At 40.3% G+C, this 25,141-nt stretch overlaps 1 long non-coding RNA gene across 2 annotated transcripts in view; it reads right to left on the bottom strand.

Moving 5' to 3' along the window:
- Window positions 1–1,809: 1,809 nt before the first annotated feature.
- LOC106634153 (uncharacterized) overlaps window positions 1,810–25,141 on the bottom strand; it is a 29,766-nt gene continuing 6,434 nt past the window's right edge. The window contains exons 2-4 of one of the 2 annotated variants that reach the window (XR_010110093.1): window positions 16,596–16,757; window positions 14,678–14,861; window positions 1,810–3,687 (exon numbers count right to left, since the gene is read on the bottom strand). This is a non-coding gene — a long non-coding RNA (uncharacterized LOC106634153). Of the gene's footprint in view, window positions 3,688–14,458; window positions 14,862–16,595; window positions 16,758–25,141 lie in introns of those variants that run through there. The other variant, XR_001337519.5, reaches the window with a different exon arrangement.

Raw genomic sequence — 25,141 nt, 5'->3', positions numbered from 1 at the left:
CTGATTGAACACTCAGGGTTGGGAGAAGGCAGGAGTGGTGACAGGATATTATCTTCAATTTGGTCTGCTTTTCTTATCTTTAGAAGTACCAACAGAAGGGAACAGAGGTTGAAATTAATGAGGTGGAAATGGGATTCTGAATTATCAGTGCATTTTAATCATCTCTGCTCACCCTTGCAGGTTGACTGCACTCAATTTCCTTTAGACTTCCCTAGGTAGAGAAGTCTACACTCATGAGAAAGAATAATTTCTCTCCTGGAAGCTCTATTCCCTGTATTATTTTTAAAGGAGATTTTAAAACTTAAGGAGGCCTCAGTAGAAAAACATTTCTACATTTGTTTCTTCGAAAAAGACTTTAAAACATCATTTGCCAATAGAGAAAGGGTTTTCCCTACTGTTTTTGGAGCACATTTCTGAAAAGTCCCTCTCCGTGAATCCTCTGCATATGTCCCTCAGAGAAGACGAATGTAAGTAGCATCATATGCCCTCGATGCACTGATTTCTTCCTTGGTTTGTCTTGTCCTGGTCAGAGAAATAGCTTCCATTCTTTTGGATTGCTTTTAAATTCTAATGTCAGAGAACTTCAGTAAAAACCAAATATGGGCCTAGGTTGACGTGCAACAGATTGAGAAGTTGAAATAACATATTGCCTGGACGCAACAGCTGTGAAAAGTCCATCAGTTAGATTCTGCAGGTAAACAATGATAAAAGTCAGGCAGAGAGATCATAAAATTATGATTTTTTTTAAAGAAAAAACTAAAGCCAGGAAAGAAAAGGCCTTTGTCTCTAGTTGACCAGCTAGCCCAAAGCTTCTACCAGAAATAGTGAAAACTGTAGTAACTTGATGTTGGCTTACAGAGAGGAGACTGCCATGTGAGTTGAGGCTTTTTAGAGGACCTGGGCTGGGCCTGGAAGGAGGTGAAGGGCTGGGTTCAAGAGAGGTGGGGAAAGAGAATTCCAAGCAGCGTTTGAAAGAAGGCATAAAAGTCAGGATGAGCACAGTGGTGGTGATGGAGAACTGGGGAAGGGTCAGAAGGTTCAGGTAGGGAATGCCCTCCCCAAGGGAGGGGCTGCCTCAGAGGAGACAGCTATAAGCCTCCTCTTCTCTGAAAGAGGGGCAGGAACAGGCCTCAGCGTGCCTGGGTAGTGGCCTGCGCTGGTTCTTTCTGGCAGAAAGCCTTCGTTAAGAACTTTTGAACTGCCAAGGAAATTAGTCCCCAATTCAGCTGAGTTAAAATTCAGCTCCTCCTGTCCCTCCACCTGCCCTATCCCCATTACCTAATTTCAAGATTCTGTCCTTTCACCATAAGATCTTTAAAACTGCTGAAGTGATGGGGCAGAAAAGAAAACGTGAACTGTTTTTCCTAAGCAATTAATTTGAGCCTGCTATTTGAATAACTACTGTTCTAGTATTCTCTCAACTTGTTTTCCACTTAAATTTCAAAGCAGACTCATAGCTACTCCAGACAAAGACCAGTTCTGGAATTCTACCTCCCTCTCTTCCTGTTTCTCTCTCTCTCTCTCTCTCTCTCTCTCTCTCTCTCACACACACACACACACACACACACACACACACACTGCTGGCATTACAACCTATCCCCCTCACCCACAGTTTCTAGTAGGTTCTGACCTAAGATCCATTTAATATAGCACTAGCTGGTGAAGGCAATGAAGGAAATCCTAGCATTTAACTTTCAGCTCATAAAAAACATATGTCCATGTATACAAGCTGCAAAGGAAAGCACAGAATTATCTTCTCACTTGGAAAAACTCTGCCATTTCCCCCACGAAAAAGAAAAACATGTTGGCCCAAGAATCTTGCCATCTTCTTCCTTTTCTTCCTCTTTCTCTTCCTCTCCCCACCCTCCATTCTTCTTATTTTTTCTTAGTTCTTGAAACCTACTAACAAGATTCCAGGTAATGTTTAAAGGTTTCCAGGTTTGGTTCTCAAGTGTTCTGAAACATTCCTTTTTGGGATGTACATGGGTGTGCGGATCTTTATTAGATATGATCTTTGCCCAAATGCCTCAGTCCATGCTCTGTTATCATCAAGTGAAATCCAAATCTCTGCGCAGAACTTTTTTTTTTTTTTTAATAACACCTGGCCTGGCACACAAAGCCTTAAGGGCTGAAAGCCATGGCAGATTCTCCAACTACAAGAATCAAACCATTCATCATCGTCTAGCCTTCACGTCTGCCAGCCAAGAAGGAACAGGAAGTTCGCTTGTGAGTTGCAGGAGTACGGAATGCGAAACTCCAAGCAGTTACTTGCTGTGGTTTTAAGTTTTTGTCTTGGAAGTTAAGAACAATGTGAACCTCTCTTCTAAATAGCATTCTAGTCAATAAATACCTACCTGGCACCTCAAGCCTTTGAAGTTGCTGTAGTCTGTACCTTAGCACAACATTTTAACACATATTAGTTTTTAAAGCAAATCTAATATGAGTACTAGTGTACAAATTGCCCATATTGCCTGGCTGATTAGGTTGCTATTTAAGACTCAGCAGATTAAATATCCTCTCTAAAAATTCTTAGTAGGCATTTTCAGCCTTTATGTATACCTCAACAAGCTACTGCATAACATTTCTCATGGGTCACACTCGATTTATAGTTTACCAATTTATAGAGGGGTGTGGTGAGGTGGCAGTTTGAGAGGAAGGGTCTGGGCTTACCAGGGTTAACATACATGTGCATTTCGACTATACGCTTGCTGGCAATCCAATTTAATAGCTCATTTTCAAATCCTTTCTTGGAAAAGGAATTCAGATTACATAATCATGAAAAACAAACCTGTTGCCACCCAGCATGAGCCAACATGTTACAGTACTTTATGGCCTAAGGTTATTAAGCCAGCACCCAGTTTCATGAGCCAGAGAGAAGATTGGGAACATTTAAAATCTATCAGCTTTGTTAAAGTTATGCTGCTTAGTAGAAATAACAGGCAATTCACCTTTCTTGAGTTCATAATACCTTAAGACCTTGGATTGATTAAATAGGTGCTTGTTTACTGCTAATGAGGGCTGTATGATCATTAGCAACCTAGAAACCTACTGAGTAATTCTTTACATTAGCTCCTTTTAATGGGAAGACTACCTTGGCTATTCCTAGCTATCCTCAAGATTCCCATCAACTGTGTCTTTCACTGTGAAGCTTTCTTTTACATTGCACCATGGGCTGAGTGAAGTAATGAACTCTGATCTGGTATAACTGCCCACAAACATAAATTGTCTATTATTTCAACTGAAAAATCTCTGTGTTCTAGGTTTTTAAATTTTTCATTTTGGGTGCACTTGGAGATAAGACTGTGAACTCTACTTTAATCTACATTTCCTGGTTTAAGGGCCATATACAGATATTGTCCTAAAACTCCTGCTTCAAGTTTCCAAAGGAAATCTGTTAACATCAGCTGTGGGTCTAGATAGGTGGTGAGACATGAAGAGTGGTTACTTTCTTACTTTAGACAGGTAACCAAAAAAGAATGCTTTTCTGCCCGAAGCAAGACATTGACCTAAATTTCTATTTTCAACACAGAAGTGAAAAAAAGAAAACAATCTGACTCATCAAATTAGGCAATAATCAACTCACCATATAACCTTTCCTGTGGTTAATATACCTTATGAACTTGCTATGAGGTATAAAAATCGCCTCCATTCTTCCAGCAGAAATCATAGTTGATTAGATGACACAACCTATGCAGAAGAGCAGGAGAGTAAGTACCAATAACTATCTTTTGTGTACTCACCATGTAGCGTGGTGCTAAGAGCTTTACACAAATTATTTCACATAATCCTTAGAACAACCCCCTTAGCTGGATAAGGGTGAAGCGAGGTTGAGTAATTTGCCCAACACCTCACAGCTAGCAAGTTGTAGTGCTGGGACCTGTCTTTGGTTTAATGCCTACACTCTAGGCTGTGCTACTTACTGGTTATCAGACTACATACGGATCTAGAAGGTAAAAAATCACTCCTCAACTGCTATGGCTAACAGGTCACCTTTACATATCCTGAATATATATTCTGTTTTATTTGACTTTCACTAAATAACACCTTTTCTCTGGTAATTAAAGAGTCGTTGGGCATGGTGACTCAGGCCTGTAATCCCAGCACTTTGGGAGGCCGAGGAAAGTGGATCACCTGAGGTCAGGAGTTCGAGACCAGCCTGACCAACATGGAGAAACCCCATCTCCACTAAAAATACAAAGTTAGCTGGGTGTGGTGGCACATGCCTGTAATCCCAGCTACTTGGGAGGCTGAGGCAGGAGAATTGCTTGAGCCCAGGAGGCAGAGGTTGTGGTGAGCTGAGATCGTGCCATTGCACTCCAGCCTGGGCAACAAGAGTGAAACTCCATCTCAAAACAAACAAACAAACAAACAAACAGTCATGCTAATCCGAAAAGTGTTGCTTCATTGTTTTTTAAAATATTGAAGTGTTAATGTTTTCTGGTTCTAGAATCTCAGAAGCAATTTCTCCCAGAAGGAACTATAGGGATAATTTTATACCCCTTCTCTCTCTAGTACCAGCCAAGAGAGAAAAGCTGGGTTCCTTCAGCTGCTCCTCCTTCTCCAACTTTCAGCAAGCAAAAGAGATAGAAATATTGCCTCAGTTTATTTGTGGCTCATTTGCATTTCACCTTGTGCACTGAGCTCTAGGGTGGGTGATACAGTTTGGCTCTGTGTCTACACCCAAATCTCATCTTGAATTGTACTCTCATATTTCCCACATATTGTGGGAGGGACCCAGTGGGAGATAATTTGAATCATGGGGTGGTTTCCCCCATACTTTTCTTGTAGTGAGTAAATCTCACAAGATCTGATGGTTTTATCAGGGGTTTCTGTTTTTGCATCTTCCTCATTTTCTCTTGCTCTTGCCGCCACCATGAAAGAAGTGCCTTTGCCTCCTGTCATGACTCTGAGGCCTCCCAGCCATATGAAACTGTAAGTCCAATTAAACCTCTTTGTTTTCCCAGTCTCGGGTATGTCTTTATCAGCAGTGTGAGAACAGACTAATACAGTAAATTGGTACCAGGAGTGGGGTGTTGCTGAAAAGATACCCAAAAATGTGGGAAGCAATTTTTGGACCTGGGTAACAGGCAGAGGTTGGAGCAGTTTGGAGGGTTCAGAAGACAGGAACTTCCTAGAGATTTGTTCAACGGCTTTGACAAAAATACTAATAATGATATGAACAATGAAATCCAGGCTGAGGTGATCTCAGATGGAGATGAGGGACTTGTTGAAAACTAAAGCAAAGGTAACTCTTGTTATGTTTTAGCAAAGAGGCTGGCAGCATTTTGCCCCTGACCTAGAGATTTGCAGAACTTTGAACTTGAGAAAGATGATTTAGGGTAACTGCTGGAATAAATTTCTAAGCAGCAAATTATTCAAGATGTGACTTGGGTGCCGTTCAAGGCATTCAGTTTTAAAAGGGAAGCAGAGCATAAAAGTTCATAAAATTTGCAGCCTGACAATGCAATAGAAAAGAAAATCTTATTTCCTGAGGAGAAATTTAAGCTAGCTGCCGATACTTGCATAAGTAACGAGGAGCTGAATGTTAATCCTCAAGACAATGGGGAAAATGTCTCCAGGGCATGTCAGAGACCTTTGTGGCAGCCTCTCCCATCACAGACCTAGAGGTCTAGGAGGAGAAAATGGTTTCATGGGCAGGGCCCAGGGTCCCCATGCTGTGTGCAGTCTAAGGACTTGGTGCCCTGCATCCCAGCCGCTCCAGTTGTGGCTGAAAGAGGTCAACACAGAACTCAGGCTGTGGCTTCAGAGGGTGCAAGCCCCAAGTCTTGGCAGCTTCCACATAGTGTGGAGCCTGTGGGTGCACAGAAAGTCAAGAATGGGGGTTTGGGAACCTCCATCCAGATTTCAGAAGATGTATGGAGATGCCTGGATGCCAGACAGAAGTTTGCTGCAAGGGTGGGTCTCTCATGGAGACCCTCTGCTAGGGCAGTGCAGAAGGAAAATGTGGAATTGGAGTCCCCACACCTAGTGGAGCTGTGAGAAGAGGGCTACCATCCTCCAGACCCCAGAATGGTAGATCCACCTGCAGCTTGCACTGTGTGCCTGGAAAAGCAGCAGATACTCAATGTCAGCCTGTGAAAGCAGCTGGGAAGGAGGCTGTACCCTGCAAAGCCACAGGCGCAGAGCTGCCCAGAGACCATGTGAGCCCACCTCTTGTATCAGCATGACCTGGATGTGAGACCTGGAGTCAAAGGAGATCATTTTGGAACTTTAAAATTTGACTGCCCTGCTAGATTTCAGACTTCCATGGGCACTGTACACCCTTTTGTTTTGGCCAATTTCTCCCATCTGGAATGGCTATATTTACCCAATACCTGCACCCCCATTGTATCTAGGAAGTAACTAGCTTGCTTTTGATTTTACAGGCTCATAGGTGGAAGGGACTTGCCTTGTCTCAGATGAGACTGAACTGTAGACTTGGGTTAATGCTGAAATGAGTTAAGACTTCAGGAAACTGTTGGGAAGGTATGACTGGTTTTGAAATGTGAGGACATGAGATTTGGAGGGCCAGGGGAGGAATGATATGGTTTGTTTCTGTGTCCCCACCCAAATCTTATCTTGAATTGTACTACCATAATTCCCATGTGTTGTGGGAGGGACCCAGTGGGAGATAATTTGATTCATGTGGGCAGTTTCCCCTATACTGTTTTCATGGTAGTGAATAAGTCTCACGAGATCTGATGGTTTTATCAGGGGTTTCCACTTCTGCATCTTCCTCATTTTCTCTTGTGGCAGCCATGTAAGAAGGGCCTTTCACCTCTGGCCATGATTCTGAGGCCTCCCCAGCCATGTGGAACTGTAGGTACAATTAAACCTCTTTTTCTTCCCAGTCTCTGGTATGTCTTTATCAGCAGCATGAAAACGGACTAATACAGTGTGAGGCAGAAAGAAAAATGTTTATCCACCAACTTTTTATTGCTTCTCATTTCCTGACAACTTTCTTTTACCAAATAGCTGAAAGTGTACAGTTAGACGATTTTCAACTATTTGGGAGTTCTTTCATTCATTCACAAATTTCACATATATTTGTTGTAAACTCACTATGTGCCTGGCATTGAACTAGGTGTTCTTTCAATGCTTAGCTTTTTTTTTTTTTTTTTTTTTGAGACAGGGTCTCGCTCTGTCACCCAGGCTGAAGTGCAGTGTCACGATCTTGGCTCACTGCAATCTCCACCTCCCGGGTTCAAGCAATTCTCCTGCCTCAGCCTCCTGAGGAGCTGGGATTATAGGCGCACCCCACCATGCCTGGCTAATTTTTGTATTTTTAGTAGAGACAGGGTTTCACCACGTTGCCCAGGCTAGTCTCGAACTCCTGAGTTCAGGTGATCCGCCTGCCTCAGCCTCCCAAAGTGCTGGGATTACAGGCATGAGTCACCGCACCTGGTCCCTGCTCAGCTTTTTTGATGGATATAGTGGGAACTAGATTCCTGTGAAGTCAGGCAGGCCCCAGATACTGATCAAATATTGCATCTACTCTCAAAATTTCCTAAATTTCTATTTTCAACACAGAATTGAAAACAAAAACAAAAACATCTGGGCATGGTGGCTCATGCCTGTAATCCCAGCACTTTGGGAGGCCAAGGCAGGCGGATCATTTGAGGTCAGGGCTTTGAGAGCAACCTGGCCAATATACCAAAACCCCACCTGTACTAAAAATACAAAAAAAAAATTAGCCGAGCATGGTGGCAGGCGCTTGTAACCCAGCTACTTGGGAGGCTGAGGTGGGATAATTGCTTGAACTTGGGAGGCAGAGGTTGCAGTAAGCCAAGATCTCACCACTGCACTCCAGCCTGGGTGACAAAGTGAGAGTCCATCTCAAAAAAAAACAACAACAAAAAACAAACAAACAAAAAAACACCTCAGTGTGTAACCTTTCCTGTGGCTAATAAAAGCTTATAAAGTTACTATAAGGTAAGTTTACCTCAGAAGGTAGATTACTATTCAAAAGAGGAAGTAGTTTTAGGATTGGGAGGATAAAGAAACCAGAGTCAGGACTCCCCTGAGGACAAAGAGGAAAGAAGTAAATTGTTGCAAGATATTTGTCTAGGGTTTTTCTGGTTTGAGAAGTAAGGACTGGAGTATTAGGAAGTCACAAAAGTTGCTGTCTGTTCATTTGGTGATACACTAAAGGTAAGGAGCACCTTCCCTGTAACTACAGCTCAGAGGATCAGTTCTTGTGACATTCCTTCTCCACATGCCGACCGGGCCTCTGTCTCAAAAAAAAAAAATTTTTTTTCAAAAATATAAATCTCTCTTAAAAACATGTAACTCATGTACATTAAAGTTTTGAAACGTTTATGTTGATTACCTGAATTTAAAAATAATACAAACAGAATAATTGTTGGTACATATTCACGTACTCTGTGTGTGTGTGTGTGTGTGTGTGTGTGTGTGTGTGTTTTGAGATGGAGTCTCACTCTGTCGCCCAGGCTGAAGTGCAGTGGTGTGATCTCGGCTCACTGAAACCTCCGCCTCCCGGGTTCAAGCGATTCTCCTGCCTCAGCCTCCTGAGTAGCTGGGATTATAGGCACATGCCACCATGCCCGGCTAATTTTTGTATTTTTAGTAGAGATGGGGTTTTATCATGTTGGCCAGGCTGGTCTCAAACTCCTGACCTAGGGTGATCTGTCTGCCTCGGACTCCCAAAGTGCTGGGATTACAGGTGTAAGCCACTGCGCTCGGCCCATATTCATGTACTTTAAATAAAGTACTTTGAATAGCTGTGTTTTTTGCCAATACTCTCTTACTGAGATATTTCTACAGAGTGTATTTTTTTTTAATGTGGTCTTATCGTTTTAATTTTCTTCATAAAATCGCCTACTTTTTTTTTTTGAGACAGAGTCTCACTCTGTCTTCCAGGCTGGAGTGCAGTGGCACAATCACGGCTCACTGCAGCCTTGACCTTCTGGGCTCAAGTGATCCTCCTGCCTCAGCCTCCCAAGTAGCTGGTACTACAGTTGCACACCACCACACACAACTAATTTTTATATTTTTTGTACAGTCAAAGTTTTGTCATGTTGCCCAGGCTGGTCTAGAACTCCTGGACTCAAGTGATCGGCTCACTCCGACCTCCCAAAGTGTTGAGATTATGGGCGTGAGCCATCACACCTGGCCTGTTATACTCTTTTTCAATTGACTCTACCATCTAGCTTACAATATTTTCAATTGAGAAATTACTCTTTCTTCAGGTGGTGAGGCTTATGGTAAGCTCAGAACAAATTCTGCTAAATGAAGGAAATTCTCAATATTATTCTTTTTATTTGAAATGTGTAAATATTTCAGCATAAGTATTTTCCCAGATATGATACCTCCTGTTTGCCTCCATTCTGAGTAGACGTCTTTAACTAATAGTTTTATAAGACAAAACTTGTTAGTAAGTTGTCTCCATACTTTAAAATATTTTGTATATAGATGCTTCACAATTATTAGTTTTTGCAGTTTCATTCCATTCTGGCATAGAATACAAATTTATGAAATTGTTTTTACAAAAACCTTCATCAAAAGATTATTCCAGAAATGTAGATATTCTAAGGCACAATTATAGAATTTCAAAATTAAACATTGTAAATGGATTAAGCTTTCCTTATTTATTCACTCAAGTCTTCCCTTGCTTTTATAGGATAAATTTTAATATCTCTTTGCTTCCAAGTTTTTGTTTTGTTTTTAGAGACAGGGTCTCACTATGTTGTCCAGGTTGGACTCGAACTTGTAGGCTCAAGAAATTCTTCTGCTTCTGCCTCTTGAACGCCTGGCACTACAGACACTCTCCCATGTCTGGCTTGGTTCCAAGTTTTGTTTTTAATAATAGCGTTTCTCTAAAAGCTTTCTAGAACATTTCTGCTTTATAGATTTCTTATTTATCAATAAACTAATAGACAATAAATATAATGTGTGCATCACCAGAATTTGTATTTATATGATCCTCACAAATTTTGTCACTGAATTTGCAATAGCAGACACAATAAAGTCAGATGAACTTTCAAAAGCTTTGAGTCACTGAATTTCATGAAAATATTGAACAATTATTGGAATTAATTAAATTTTAATTTGAAGCAGCTGGTGACACATAAACAGAAATCATGAGCTGTTTGCAGAGTTCTGTTAATTAAACCAAATATATTAGCAGCTATTGCTTCATATTTCATGCCTGTCGAAGAAAAGCTTAAAATAACAGCTAAGGTTTGAAGTAAATTCTGGGGCCTCCTTAACATATTTATGTCTTCTAATTTTCATTACTATAGGCCCCAAGGAGGCTGGTAAATGTTGGCAAATATTTTATGCACGTTATATTTCATCGTCAACTTTATTTAGAAATGAGAAATCTGCATTTGAAATTTCATTAAACATGCCTTTTTTGCTTTGTTTTGTTTTTTGAGCTCTTTGTTGCTGAGAGAGTTCATCACAACATTTTTGAAAAGTGTTACCAAATGATAGGGTAAATAAATAGTTGTAGATTTACCCTATCTAGTATATGCCAAAACCATTTTAGCAGGATTGCTCACACTACTTTGTGTAAGCTTTATGGTAGGCATGCTTAGCCTCCACTTCCTGCATGTATTTCACATTCACCACGTTTCTAATTTCCCACATTTCACACTGACCCCACTGTCTGGCAGATTGGCAGCCTTGTGCCTTAATCATCTTGCAGGCCCCACCTGGGGCCAAGGCACAACTGACTCATACACCAGATGGGTGCCAGGGACAGCAGCAACAAATATTTCTCCCACATCCTTTGGGATGAAAAGTTAGTTGTCCTAAGTCACCGTATGCAACCACACTTTGTTTTTTCAAGCCAGCATGAGATATGCCGCTATCCTTAAAATGGAGGAGTTAGTTACCTGTGCCTTAAGAAAGGTTTAAGAAAGATGAAAGAAGTTATCACTCATAGCTCAGACTTAACCACTTGTTAAGTGTTGAACTCTGTTTACGGCACATGTATCTCACACACTACTAGGGAAGACTATGCTACAATATGGAAGTACAAAGTTGATGCAGGGCAGATGATCCCCAAATTGGGGTTCAGCCAGGATGGAATTCAAGGGCAAGCCAGCGGTAGGTATTGAAGTGGCGGAGTTACAGCTCCAGCAGTCCTGCAGCTCTGTGACTGCTCCTGCAGAGCAGGGCTGCTCCACAGGCAGTGTGCTGAGAGTAGTAGCTGAGGGCAGTTCTGAAGTCAAATTTATACCCACTTTAATTTACATGCAAACTAAGAGGTGATTAACGCAGAAATTCCTAGAAAAAGGGTGGTAACTTCTGGGTGTTGCCATGGCAATGGTAAACTGACATGGCACACTGGTGGGCATGTCTTATATGGAAAGGTGTTTCCACCCCATCCCTGTTTTAACTAGTCCTCAATTAGGTCAGGTGTCTGAGCCCTGCCTCCAGAGTCGAGTCCTACCTCCTATTTCAAAGTTATCCACTAAACCAGTCCTGGCTTATTTTAACGCAGCTAATAATAATAATCTTTTGTTAAAGCAACAACAGCAATAACTCTGGGACACATGTTAAACCAGAGAGGTGCCAGGAAATAGAAGTCAACCAGGAAATATGTATATGTTATCTGTTGACCACACAGATGCCTGCTTCATTCATAAAATGGATTTCTGTAATCTACCCCAATACCTAGGTATGGCCTCAAATTAAACATTAAAAAAAAAATTTTCCATGTTATTCTTAGGGGCACTAAAGCTGTATTCCTGATTTAGGGAATTCCTTCACTTTCATTCCAAGATGTGAAGACACGTGATCATAGAGGTCAGGAGAATCATGCACCTTAGCCCATGGTTAATCTAACACCTGGGTCAAAACTATTATTGAAAATGAGATAGAGACAAATTGATCCTTAACTTAGTCACACGATGATAAAAACTTGCTCCTTGAGCAAACTTGTCTTGCAAGTCGCGAGGTTTATTTTGGCTGTAACATTGTCTTTTTGGAAACTTGGGCTCGTAAAAGCCACTTTTCTTGAGGATCAAGCTTCCAACCAAGAAAGGGAAAATGTAACATACATTGATTTTCACACTTTGGAAGAAATAAGCATTAGATAAGCATTTTTCCTAAGGAGCTACCGAGATTTTAAAAATATATAAATTATTTTAGTTCCTTCGTAAAAATGACTATTGCAAGAGTTATAAGAATGTGCTTTAAATTTCTGGGAAGTAATTGATTCCAGAATGATGATGTTTTCTCTTTTCAAAGTTTTTAAATTTGCTTTTCTTCCCTGATTAACTTGTGTTAATTTTTAGAAATAAAGTTGACCCTTGAACAACGTGGGTTTGAATGGTGTAGGTCCATTTATATGAGGGTTTTTTTTTCAATAAACATATTGAAAAAAATTTTGGAGATTTTTGACAGCTTGAAAAAACTTGCAGAGAAACCACATATTTTAAAAATATCAAAACATTAAGAAAAAGATATGTTACAAATGCATAACGTATATGTAGCTACTAGTCTATTTTATCATTTACTACCATAAAATATGCCCAAATTTATTATAAAAAGTTAAAATGTATTAAAACTTACGCCTACGAACACAGACTGTGCATGGTACCATTCAGTCGAGAGAAATGTAAACCAATGTAAAAATGCAGTATTAAATCATAACTGCATAAAATTAACTGTAGTACATACTGTACTACTGTGATAATTTCACAACCACCTTCTGTTGCTATTGCATTGAGCTCAAGTGTTGTATCAACTTAAAATGCTGTGTGAGGCTATTCATCTCCACGGGAGCAGTTCATCTCTAGTAAATTTCATATCACAATAAAAAGTTACCTTTCGTGGTTGTTGTGTATTTTTCATCATGTTTAGTGTAATATTGTAAACTTTGAATAACACCATGGAACCCATACAAAGTGCTGCTAGTGATACTGGTAGTACTCCCAGGAAGCAGAGAAGGTCATGACATTACAAGAAAAAGCTGAATTGCTTGATATAAAAGTTGAATTGCACAGTCTGTAGATTGAGGTTGGCAGCTGCAGTTGTCCACCATTTCAGACAGATGATTCATCTTGTAAACTTATGATATTGATAAATACAGTGCAGTACTATAAGTGTATTTTCTCTTCTTTATGATTTTCCTAATAACAATTTTTTTTTTGAGATGGAGTCTTGCTCTGTCGCCAGGCTGGAGTGCAGTAGCGCTATCTCAGCTCACTGCAATCTCTGTCTCCTGGGTTCAAGCAATTCTCCTGCCTCAGCCTCCTGAGTAGCTGGGATTACAGGCACATGCCACCACTGTCAACTAATTATTGTACTTTTAGTACAGACAGGGTTTCACCATGTTGGCCAGGATGGTCTTGATCTCCTGACCTCATGATCCACCCACCTCAGCCTCCCAAAGTGCAGGGATTACAGGTGTGAGCCACCGCGCCCAGCCAACATTTTTTTCTCTAGCTCATTTTATTACTGTGTGAATACAGTATATAATACACATAACATACAAAATATGTGCTAATCAGCTGCCTATGTTATTGGTAAGGCTTCCAGTCCACAGTAGGCTATTAGTAGTTAAGTTTTTGGGGAGTCAAAAGTTTTGCACAGGGTGGGTTTGGCACCCTTAACCACTCCCTCCCCCCACCACTGTGTTGTTCAAGCATTGACTGTATCTCAATCTTGCTGACTTCAGCTGCAAAATGAGGATCTAGACTAGTGGATGTTCAGTGTTCATTCTAGTTTCCCAAACTCATCTTTTATATCTTTTTTGAATATCTGGAATTTCATATTGTGTGTTATTGTATGATTTTGTTAATATGAAAGATTATTTAAGCTGTAGGATTATGAGCCTTTTTTTCTTTTTTTTTCTTACTTTAAACAACCAAATGTTATTCTAAAGAAAGTGTGAGCAAACACATTAGATACACTGAGGGAAAAGACAGAGGAAGACAGAGAATGCAGTGAGTCAGAGTGTGTGGGACAAAATCGGTTACTTTCAAAGACTTTTTTAGGTATAGAGAATCACCTAGTGGTAGGAATAGAAAAAGCTTTTTAAAAGTGTAAGGTCCTTTTTCTTGGGCTTCAGTTCATATCACTGAGTAGTAGTCATATGGTTTGTGATCAATTTCTTTAAAATGTACCAAGATGTTGAATATTTATCTATTTGTAATTGACTTTATTTAAATTATGGCAATATGTTGAATATTTAATGTTTTTTCCAAGCCTTTCTTCTCTAAAATGACTCAGAATATCCTAATGTCAAGCTTTGAAAATTAATTATTGCTCCAAAGAGTGTGTTAAATTCATTGTTTTATCATCAAAAGAAGTCTAGAAATGTGCAAAACCAGCATGAAAGCATGATCATTATCTACCAGAGCCCCCTCTTAAATTACCAGTAACAGGCAAATCCCATTATGATTACACTTTTAATTTCACAGGTAAGGTCACTGAGGTTCCATCTACATAATGTAAGTTTTTGCAATATTTGGAGGACCAAGATAGATTTTTCACTGGTCAAAAAGAATACATCAAGTGTATGGCACCTTCCATTTACTTTGGGTTCTTTCAGAAGCAGAGACTAAGATAGATTTGGTGGACATAGTTTATTTGGGTGATGATTCCAGGAAGCAAAATGGTAGAGGGGTGGGGTCAGGGAGAGTGAGACAGGGAAGAAGGAAAAGTATAAGGATGCAATGTCACCATTTGTAGCAGTAAGTACCTGGGGTTTGATTCTTTTGGATCTCTCGGAATTGCCCAAGTGAAAGATGGAACACTGGGGCATTTGTTCACTGGCTTCTGATCCCATTGGTTGAGAATTGCCCCTGGAAGCTGTAACTGTCTCCACATTTCCAGGCCATGGTTGTGTGCTGGCTGAGCAGGCTCCTTTATCTTCTGAGAAAGCTCTGGAGTAGAGACACACCAAGAAACCAGTGACTTGCACTTGAGCTGGAAAGAGTCTGTGCCCACAAAAATTGCCTAGCACATCTGTGGCTGAAATCAGAAATGGGCCAAGTAGGTGACATGAAGGTAATTGTTAGTCCACCTCTTACCCTGTTCAGATCTATTTGTCCCTATATAGTGGCCATAATATCTAAAAAAGACTTTGTACAGAGAGTTAATGGAATGAGCTGTGGTCCCTGCTATTACAACTGGTCCCAAGCTCCAAATGACATTTGTCAGTTGTCTCATCCACCACCCACTCTCGATTTCCCTATCCTTGATCAGCATTATCTGATCTATTAATAATTTATTTGCCTGATGGGGGAATCCCAGAATTTCATCCCAGAGGGTCTGGCCTTGGGTCGCCTTTCCTTTGTTGGGCTGTGACGGCTGCATTTGCTTGCTCACTGTTTTCACTAGACATAAAAGCATATGGAGGTACCCCAGTGGATGCCCTGAGTTCCATATTCTTCCATGTCCCTTTATGTAGCAGCAAGTCTAGTTTCTCATGATAATCAGGATTGACTAACCTTACCAGTATTATAACTCTTTTCTTTTCCTGCTGGTCCACCCACATAAGGAAAACAAAGAGACGAGTTATAGCATCAGGTTTTGTGGAACCCTTATGTGTCACTAGGATTAGTGTTCCCCACTCCCCACTTTACCCAGTAGAGCCTAAGGTAGAAGGAAAGGGAAGACCATGTGGATTATTTGTAGTGATAGTGAGAAGAGCCAATTCTTTTTCCATTTCTTGGCTTCTAGACTTGTATATTTTAGCTATTGGGGACATAGCTTGATACACTAGTTCAATGCTGATAGTTTTCCCATTCTATAGGATGAACTCCTGCTTTAGTGAAGCCACAAATAAGCCATTCCAATATGGTATCTTATTACTATATTAGTTTCCTAGGGCTGCTATAACAGAGTATCAAAAACCTGGAGGCTTAGAATAACGGAATTTATTGTCTCACAGTTCTGGAGGCCAGAAGTCTGAGATGAAGGTATTGGGAGAATTGGTTCCTTCTGAGGGCTGGGAAGGGAATTCTGTCTCATGCCTCCTTCCTAGCTTCTGGCAGTTTGCCAACAATCATTGCTGTCACTTGGTTTGTGACAGTGTAATGACAGTCTTTATGACAGTCTTTATACAGCGTTCTCCCTGTGTCTCTGTCTCTGTGTCCAAATGTCTTCTTTTTTATTTTTTAAAAAGATAGAATTTCACTCTGCCACCCAGGTTGAAATGCAGTGGCGCAATCATAGCTCCCTGTAGCCGTGAACTCCTGGGCTCAAGTGATCCTCCCACATCAGCCTATCAAGTAGCTAGGACTACAGGCTCATTCCACCACATCCAGCTAATTTTTTAAAAATTTTTGTAGTGATGGGGTCTCGCTATGTTGCTCAGGCTGGTCTTGAACTCCTGGCCTCAAACAATCCTCCCACCTTGGTCTCCCAAAGTGCTGGGATTATGGGTGTAAGGCATAGTTCCCAGTCAAAATGTCCTCTTTTTATAATGACTTAGTCATATTGGATTAAGGTTCACCTTACTGATCTCATCTTAACAAATTACATCTGCAACTACACTGTTTCCAATTAAGGTCACATTCTGAAGTACCTGGGGTTAGGATTTCAGAAGCTGAAGAATTCAGAATATGAATTTATTGGGGTCACAACTTAAGCCATATCAGTATCAGACCACTTACTTTCAAGAAATAGGTAGAAGATGGTAGAACCAGTGAATCTTATGATCATGTACATATTTCTCAGTCAAATGGGTCCCTTGGTCCAAGGCAATCTTATGCAGGATCCCACGGCTGTGAATCAGGTATTCTGTCAACATTCAGAGGGCAGTGCTGGCACAGCTACTGCAGAGAGAGTAGGTATCATTTCCTTCAAGGTGGATGGGATCCAATGCAATTTACTAGCCACCAAGAAGCTGGTTGTTTTTACTTAGGATTGTTCCATACTGAGAACCTAGTGTCAGTATGCTACTGACAGGGTGGTTATTTAGCAAAAATGGTGGCTAGACCAGTTTAGAGAGGATGAGAGGCAGTCCATGCTGTTCGACGCATCTATAGCCACTAGCCCTGATAGCATAGCTGCTCTGATGATGAGACCGTTGTGCAAACACTTTGGTAATGAAGGACACTCACTGGACAATCCACCAGAAAAATTGTCTTGTCCACCTGGTTGTTTCCTGTCTTACCTATGGTGGATGCTCTCTAGTGGGTATTGACAAAAGATGCAAGACCCCCACAATCTTTTTCTGTTCCTAAAAGGTCTATCTACAATCCTCTTCTTTAAATCTCTATGTCTACAATAATTTAATGTTGTTCCTATCAGCCAAATTATTTGCCCAGCAACATATTCTAACCTTGGACCACCTTTTCTCCATATGAAGTAGATGATCTGCTGTTCTGCTCACAGCTCTGCCCTTTGAAGTCCCCTGTTGTGGTGTTGTAGGGAGCAGCCACCTATTTTCAAGACATACCAACATATGAAGCCAACCTATCTGTGAACCACAATCAGGTGTTTTTCAGGTGGGCTACTTTTGGGGAACTCACCACAAGGCCATAGATGGGTATTGAGAGAGAAAGCCTTTGTGAAACAGAGTAGGTGACTTATGGCTTGCTATTTATGTTATTTATGCGTTTTCAACCTGCTTGGGCCTCATCCTAGGATGGTTTGCTGCCACATCCACTAGAACCCATGACTTGGTAGATCTGACAATATTCAGGTAGTGATGGACTGTTCTGGTTATACACCTGATGTTACAAGGTCAGGTGCTCAGTGTCTGCTGGCCCAGTAGCACAACAGGAGCTGCTTTTCAAATGATAAGTCATTCTCTAGTGGAGAAAACATGACCTTGTTCCAGAATACTAGGGAGCCTGTGTAATGAATCTCTCATTGAGACATGCCAGAGGGTCGGTCTTAATTTGCCATGGGTATCTCTAGCATTGTAGATCTGCCAGATGATATGGCCAAGTGCTGGACGCTTGCTTCATTTTGCACTGTAGTTGCTTTCAGCTTTCTGCTGGGCCAATACGTGAGTTTTTCTTGTTATAGAAATCAAGCAAAACTCAAGTGTGTTAGCCATCTCTTACCTAGAAACATAATAGTCTATTAGTCATAACCACAGATCCCTGGACTCTATTTCTATTCCAGCTGTGCTGTCCATTGCAGCAACTACTTTCACCTTGCCATTGACAAGGTTATTAAGCACTGGCCCTGGCCTAGGCCATTCTAGATTTCTATTCATGCCATTCTATAGCAGCATCTTCTACTGTCAACCCTGGCCTATAGAGGTCAGCCACCACTGGACAGCTTAAAGATGTTGGTGTCCCCCTTTCTAGACATTCTTTGTTGTCTTAGAGGAGGCAATATCCTTTGGTCCCTTCTAGAAATAATAATCTGGTGGTCTTAGGTAATAAATCCAGTCTAACTTTCCCACCTTATGAAGATTGCTTTTTTTTTTTTTTTTTGATGGAATTTTGCTCTTGTCGCACATGCTAGAGTGCAGTGGTGGGATTTTGGCTCACAGCAAACTCAGCCTCCCAGGTTCAAGCGATTCTTCTGCCTCAGCCTCCTAAGTAGCTGGGATTACAGGCATGTGACGTCATGCTTGGCTAATTTTGTATTTTTAGTAGAGATGGAGTTTCACCATGTTGGTCACGCTGGTCTCAAACTCCTGACCTCAGGTGATCTGCCTGCCTTGGCTTCCAAAAGTGCTGAGATTACAGGCATAAGCCACCATGCCCAGCCCCTAAAGACTGCTATTCCTACCCTTAGTACTGGTAACTATGGTTTTAGCATATCAACCCTACTTGCTAAAGGTCATCATCACGTTCAGACTTCAAGAAGCCATCCAGAATGGCACATTCAGAATTTAACATTCTTGCCAGAACGTTAAATCCCAAATCACGAGAGTGCTCCCATGTCAGTAAGCCCTAGCCTGTCCAACCTTATATTCTGTACTCCCTCTCCTCCCAGCCTCCTCAAGATCAGCTTTCAAGCATGTCCTGATTCCTGCTTGTACTTATTACCCAGGTCCTGCAACTCTTTTGGTGAGGAAACTATTCCCTCCCAGAGTAGGAAGAGGTGTGGAGACAACTGGGGGAGGTGGAAGTGGGCACAGGAGAAAAGTGACTAGGAAAGTGATCATGCAAGGATAAGCCTTAGGTGGACCCACTGACGTATTCTCACCTCAGATCTCACAATTCTACCCCATCCATATCAAGGCCCTAACATTAGCAAGGAAAACTCTGCCATGAGACCACCCAGAAGGCTGTTGAGTAATAAAGGCAAGAATTGACAGTAGTCAGGACAAGGTACTGGGCAGTGAGAATGGAGAACATGGGAGAGACGGGGAATATTTGTGTATTTGTGGGAGATATAATTGATAGGATATACGAAAGGAGTAGGGGGCTGATTCTAAAGTTTCAAACTTAGTTAGCTAAGTGAATGGGGATATTATTTACGGAGATGGGGAAGTAGTAAAAAGAGCAGGTGTGGAGGAATTCCTTTTTTTTGAAGACAGTCTTACTCTGTCGCCCAGGCTGGAGTGCAGTGGTGTGATCCCAGCTTACTGCAGCCTTGACCTCCTAGGCTCAAGTAATCCTCCCACCTGGTGGCTGTCCAGTGAATTTTTAATTCGGTCATTGTATGTTTTATCTTTAACAATTTTGCTTTTCTTTTATATTTTTTCACCTCTCTTCTCAAAATGTCATGTTTTCTGTTAAATTTTCAGCATGTTGAATAGTATTTATAAAAGCTGTTTTAAGATCTGTGTCTGCTAAATTTATCATTACTCTCATTTCACTGGACAGGATTAATAGCAGGTTAGATATTACAGAAGAGAGAATCAGTAAACTTGAAGATGAAGCAATAGGTTCTATCCAAAATGAAATACAGACAGAAAAAAGGCTGGGAAAATGGCCTCTAAAACCACATTAAATCATCTTAAGGCCAGGCATGGTGGCTCATGCCTGTAATCTCAGCACTTTGGAAGGCTGAGGCTGGTGGATCACCTGAGGTCAGGAGTTCGAGACCAGCCTAGCCAACACGGTGAGGCCCCATCTCTACTAAAAACACAAAAATAGCTGGGTGTGGTGGTGCATGCCTGTAATCCCAGCTACTCGGGAGGCTGAGGCAGGAGAATCGCTTGAACCCTGGAGGCGAAGTTTGCAGTGAGTCAAGATTGTGCCATTGTACTCCAGCCTGGGTGACAGAGCAAGACTCTGTCTTAAAAAAAAAAATCTTGTAAAAAAACATGTAATTGAGTACCAGAAGCAGAAGAGAGTGTAGGAGACAACAAATATGTGAACAAATAATGTTAAAAATTTTTACAAATTTGACAAAAACTAAAAATGTATAGCTTCAAGGAGCTCAACTAACTTCAAGCAGAATAAATACAAATAAAATCATATCAAGTCATAACACTAGAAAACCAAAAGGATAACGAGAAAATCTTATTGTAGCCAGAGTAAAAGGATATGTGGGGAAGAATAAAAATAAGGAAAATATGGACCTCTTATCAGGAACTACACAAACCAGAAGACAATGGATGACTCCTGGAAAGCACTTTAAGAAGAGAACAGGCTGGACACAGTGGCTCACATCTGTAATCCCAGCACTTTGGGAGACCGAGGTGGATGGATCACTTGAGGTCAGGAATTCAAGACCTGCCTGGCCATCATGGTGAAACCCTGTCTCTACTAAAACTACAAAAATTAGCTGGGCATAGTGGCGCATGCCTGTAATCCCAGCTACTCGAGGTGGAGGCAGGAGAATTGCTTGAACCCGGGAGGCGGAGGTTGCAGTGAGCCGAGATTGCGTCACTGCACTTCATCCTTGGTGACAGAGCGAGAGTCAAAAAAAAAGAAAGAAAAAATCAGAACAAAACAAACCACCCAACAACACAGAATTCCCAGCAAAAATATCTTTCAAAAATAAGGATAAATCAAAAATGTTCAGACACGTAAAAGCTGAGGAAATTTACTGCCACAAAAAAAAGAATTTCTTCAGGCAAAAGGAAAATGATAATAGATAGAAACTTGGAATGAAGTTCATCAGAAATTATAAATAGTTGGGTTATATAACAGTAATTTCCTGTAGTTTTAAAGGTTTCTTTATAAGATAATTAATGGTTTAAATAAAAGATAATAATATGATAAGATTTACAATATATGAAGTAAAATGTATAACAACAATAGTATAAAAGCTGAGAAGGGGAAAATAAAACATATGGTAACATTACATATAAAGTGGTATAATGTTATTTGAAGGTAGACTCTGATAAGTTAAGGATATATACGATCAACCTCAGAGCTACCACTGCGAATAAAAACAAAACCAAAAAGCTATAGCTATAAGCCAATATTGTAGAGAAAAATAAATCATAAAAATTCTCATTACTGTATTCCATAAGAAACCTAGAAAAAAACCTTGAGACCAGCCTGGTCAAAAGGGTAAAACCCTGCCTCTACTAAAAATACAAAAATTAGCTGGGCATGGTGGCACATGCCTGTAATCCCAGCTACTTGGGAGGCTGAGGCAGGAGAATCGCTTGAATCTGGGAGGCGGAGGTTGCAGTGAGTCAAGATTATACCATTGCACTCCAGCCTGGGTGACAGAGCAAAACTCTATCTCAAAAAAAAAAAAAAAAAAAAAAAAAGAAAAAGAAACCTAGAAAAAAACCCAAATAATAGGTAGGAAAACAAAAACAAATAGCAAGATTTAAAAGAACCATATCAAACATTGCTTTAAATATAAATATTCTAAACAGCTCAACTAATATAGCAGAGATCGCAAAACTAAATAAAAAAGAACTCAACTATGCTGCCTACAAAAACCATACTTCAAATATAGACACAAATGGGTGGCCTCTTCATCTTTGATAAAGCACTGACATCTCCATCCTAGTAAGCAGACCTTGAGTTCTAAAAACAAATAAATAAATAAGTATATAAATAAAAGTAAAGGGATGAAATAAGATATATAAACAATAAACAAAAGAAAGCTGGAGTAGCTATGTCAGTATTAGAGAAAGTAAATTTCACAACAAGGAATATATCTAGAGATCAAAAGGATATTGCATAATAATAAAAGTATAATTCAGTAAGAATAACAATTTGTGTACACTTCTAATAACAGCTCCAAGTTATATGAACCAAAATCTGAATTGGCAGGAATAAATAGATAAACTCACAATTATAGTTGGAAATTTCAATACTCCTCTTTCAGTAATTGATGGAGCAAGTAGATGGAAAATCTTAATGATAGAGAATACAAGATTGACATAATTGATATTTATAGAACACTTCATACACAAAATGTAAAATACACATTTTCCTAAGGGCATCGGGAATACCCAGCAAGCTTGACAACATACTGAGACTTGGTTAAGTCTCATTAAATTTAAAATGACTGGGACCATGCAGAGTATGTTCTCTAATCGCAACAGAATTAAATTAAGATTTACAATAGAAAAATGTCTAGAAAATTTACAAATATTTGGTAATTAAGCATTATACTTTTAAATAATCCACAGGTCAAATAAGAAATCATAAAGAGAAGTTAGAAAATATTTAAAAAGGAATACAAATGAAAATACGGGGGAGTTGTGGCTGATGCCTGTAATCCCAGCACTTTTGGGAGGTTGAGGCATGATGCTAGCTTGAGGCCTAGAGTTTGAGACCTGCCTGAGCAACACAGTGAGATCCCATCTCAACAAAAAGCAAAAAGCTTAGCTGAGCATGGTGGCATGTGCCTGTAGTCCTAGCTACTCAGGAGGCTGAGATGGAAGGATTGCTTGTGCCAGGAGTTTGAGGCTGTCATGAGCTATGATCACATCACTACACAGCGAGACCCTGTTTCTAAGGGGGGAAAAGGGGAAAAGACAACAAACAAATTTTGGGGGTCAGGTAAAGCTAAAATATTTATATTAAAAAAAAGAAAGGTCTAAAATCAATTATTTAAGCTTCCAGTTTAAGTAGCTAGTAAAAAAAGAAAAACTTAAAGTATTAAGATGAGCACAGAAATCAATAAAATAGAAAATGGACAATCATATACATAAATCAATAAAATTAAAAGTTGGTTCTTTGAAAAGATCAATAAAGTTGGTAAAATTTTAGCTGAATGATGAGAGGGAAGTGGGTAGAGAGAACACAAATTACCAGCGTCAGGGATGAAAGAGAGAACATTACATATTACAAGTCCATTAAAAGGATGATAGAATAATCTAAAAAACAATGTACCAATAATTTTGACAACATAGATAAAATAGAAAAAATCTTTGAAGGACAGAACCTACTAAAACTGTGTAAAATAAAATAGAACATTCAAAAAACGCTTTTTCAATGACAAAATTTAATTTATCTCCCTTTCTTTTTGAGACAGGATCTTTCTCTTACCCCAGCTGGAGTGCTGTGGCATGACCATAGCTCACTGCAGCCTTCAACTCCTGGGCCCAAGTGATCATCCTGCCTCAGCCTCCTAAGTAGCTGCATTTGCCACCATGCCCATCTAAGTGTTTTTGATTTTGTAGAGACAGGGTCTTCCTATGTTGCGCAGGCTGGTCTTAAACTCCTGGTCCTAAGCTATCCTCATGCCTCGGCCTCCTAAAGTGTTGGCATTATAGGCATGAGCCTCTGCTCCTAGCAAAAAGTTTAATTTCCAATTAAGACCCCCCACAGAGAAAATTCTAGGCTCAAGCACTAAAGAATAAATGATACCAATTCTACACAAACTCTTTCAGAAAAGGCATGAGGAGGAAACACTTCTCAACTAATTTTATGAGGTCAGATTATACCCGAGGCTGGGTGTGGTGGCTCACGCCTATGATCCCAGTAATTTGGGAGGTCAAGGCGAGCGGATCATTTGAGGTCAGGAGTTCAAGGCCAGCCTGGCAACATGGTGAAACCCTGTCTCTACTAAAAATACAAAAATTAGCCAGGTGCACACCTGTAATCCTGGCTACTTGGGAGGCTGAGGCAGGAGAATTGCTTGATCCTGGGAGGCAGAGGTTGCAGTGAGCCAAGATGGTGCCACTGCACTCCAGCCTGGGTGACAGAGCTAGACTCCGTCTCAAAAAACAAACAAACAAACTATATATATATATATACCTGATACTTAAACCAGAGCAGTTTGTAATCATGCTTAATGACATAATTAGAAGGAAAAATATGAACCAATATCTTACCTGTACATAGCTGCAAAAATCATCAGCAAATATTACCAAATCAAATCCATCAATATATAAGAAGGATAATATACTATGACCAAGTCAGACATATAACAGAAATACAAGGTTATTTTAACGTTTGAAAATCAAACAATGACATCTTCATATTAATCAAATAAAAAAGAACTACTCTATGATTATCTAAATAGATGCAGAAAAGTCATTTGATAAAATCCAACATCTAATCATGATAAGAATTCAACAAAATGGAATAGAAGGAAACTTCCTCAGTCTGATAAAGGGCATCTACAAAAACCTACAGCTATTAGTGCTGAAAGACCAAATGCTTTTCGTTAATATCTGGAGGACAAAAAAGATGGGGACTCTCATGACATTTATTCAACATTGTGCTTGAGGTCCTACCCTGTGAAAATAGGGAAGAAAAGGCCGGGTGCAGTGGCTCACGCCTGTAATCCCAGCACTTTGGGAGGCCAAGGCGGGCGGATCACGAGGTCAGGAGACAGAGACCATCCCGGCAAACACGGTGAAACCCCATCTCTACTAAAAATTAAAAAAAAAAAAAAAAAAAAGTAGCCAGGCACGGTGGTGGGCACCTGTAGTCCCAGCTACTCGGGAGGCTGAGGCAGGAGAATGGTGTGAACTCGGGAGGCGGAGCTTGCAGTGAGCCAAGATAGCGCCACTGCAGTCCAGCCTGGGCGAAAGAGCGAGACTCGGTCAAAAAAGAAAAAAAAAAAAAAAAAGAAAATAGGGAAGAAAAATAAAGAGGAAACACACAGGTTGGAAAGAAAGAAGTAAAACTGTGTTGATTCACAGATAACACACGTAGAAAATACCAATCAATCTACAAAAGAGCTACTAGAACTATAAAGAGATGTTACAGGTTCAACTGTGCTCCCTCCATTCCCCCAATGTATATGTTGAACTCCTAGTCCCCAGTATTTCAGAATGTGACTTTATTTGGAGAGAGGGTCTTTACAGAGTCAAAATGAGGTCATTAGGTTGGGCCCTAATCCACTATTTCTGGAGTCCTTATAAAAAGGGGACATT

Source organism: Pan paniscus, chromosome 1, assembly GCF_029289425.2.
Source record: "Pan paniscus chromosome 1, NHGRI_mPanPan1-v2.0_pri, whole genome shotgun sequence".
Lineage (NCBI taxonomy): Eukaryota > Metazoa > Chordata > Mammalia > Primates > Hominidae > Pan > Pan paniscus.
This window is presented reverse-complemented; position numbering and strand designations above follow the sequence as displayed.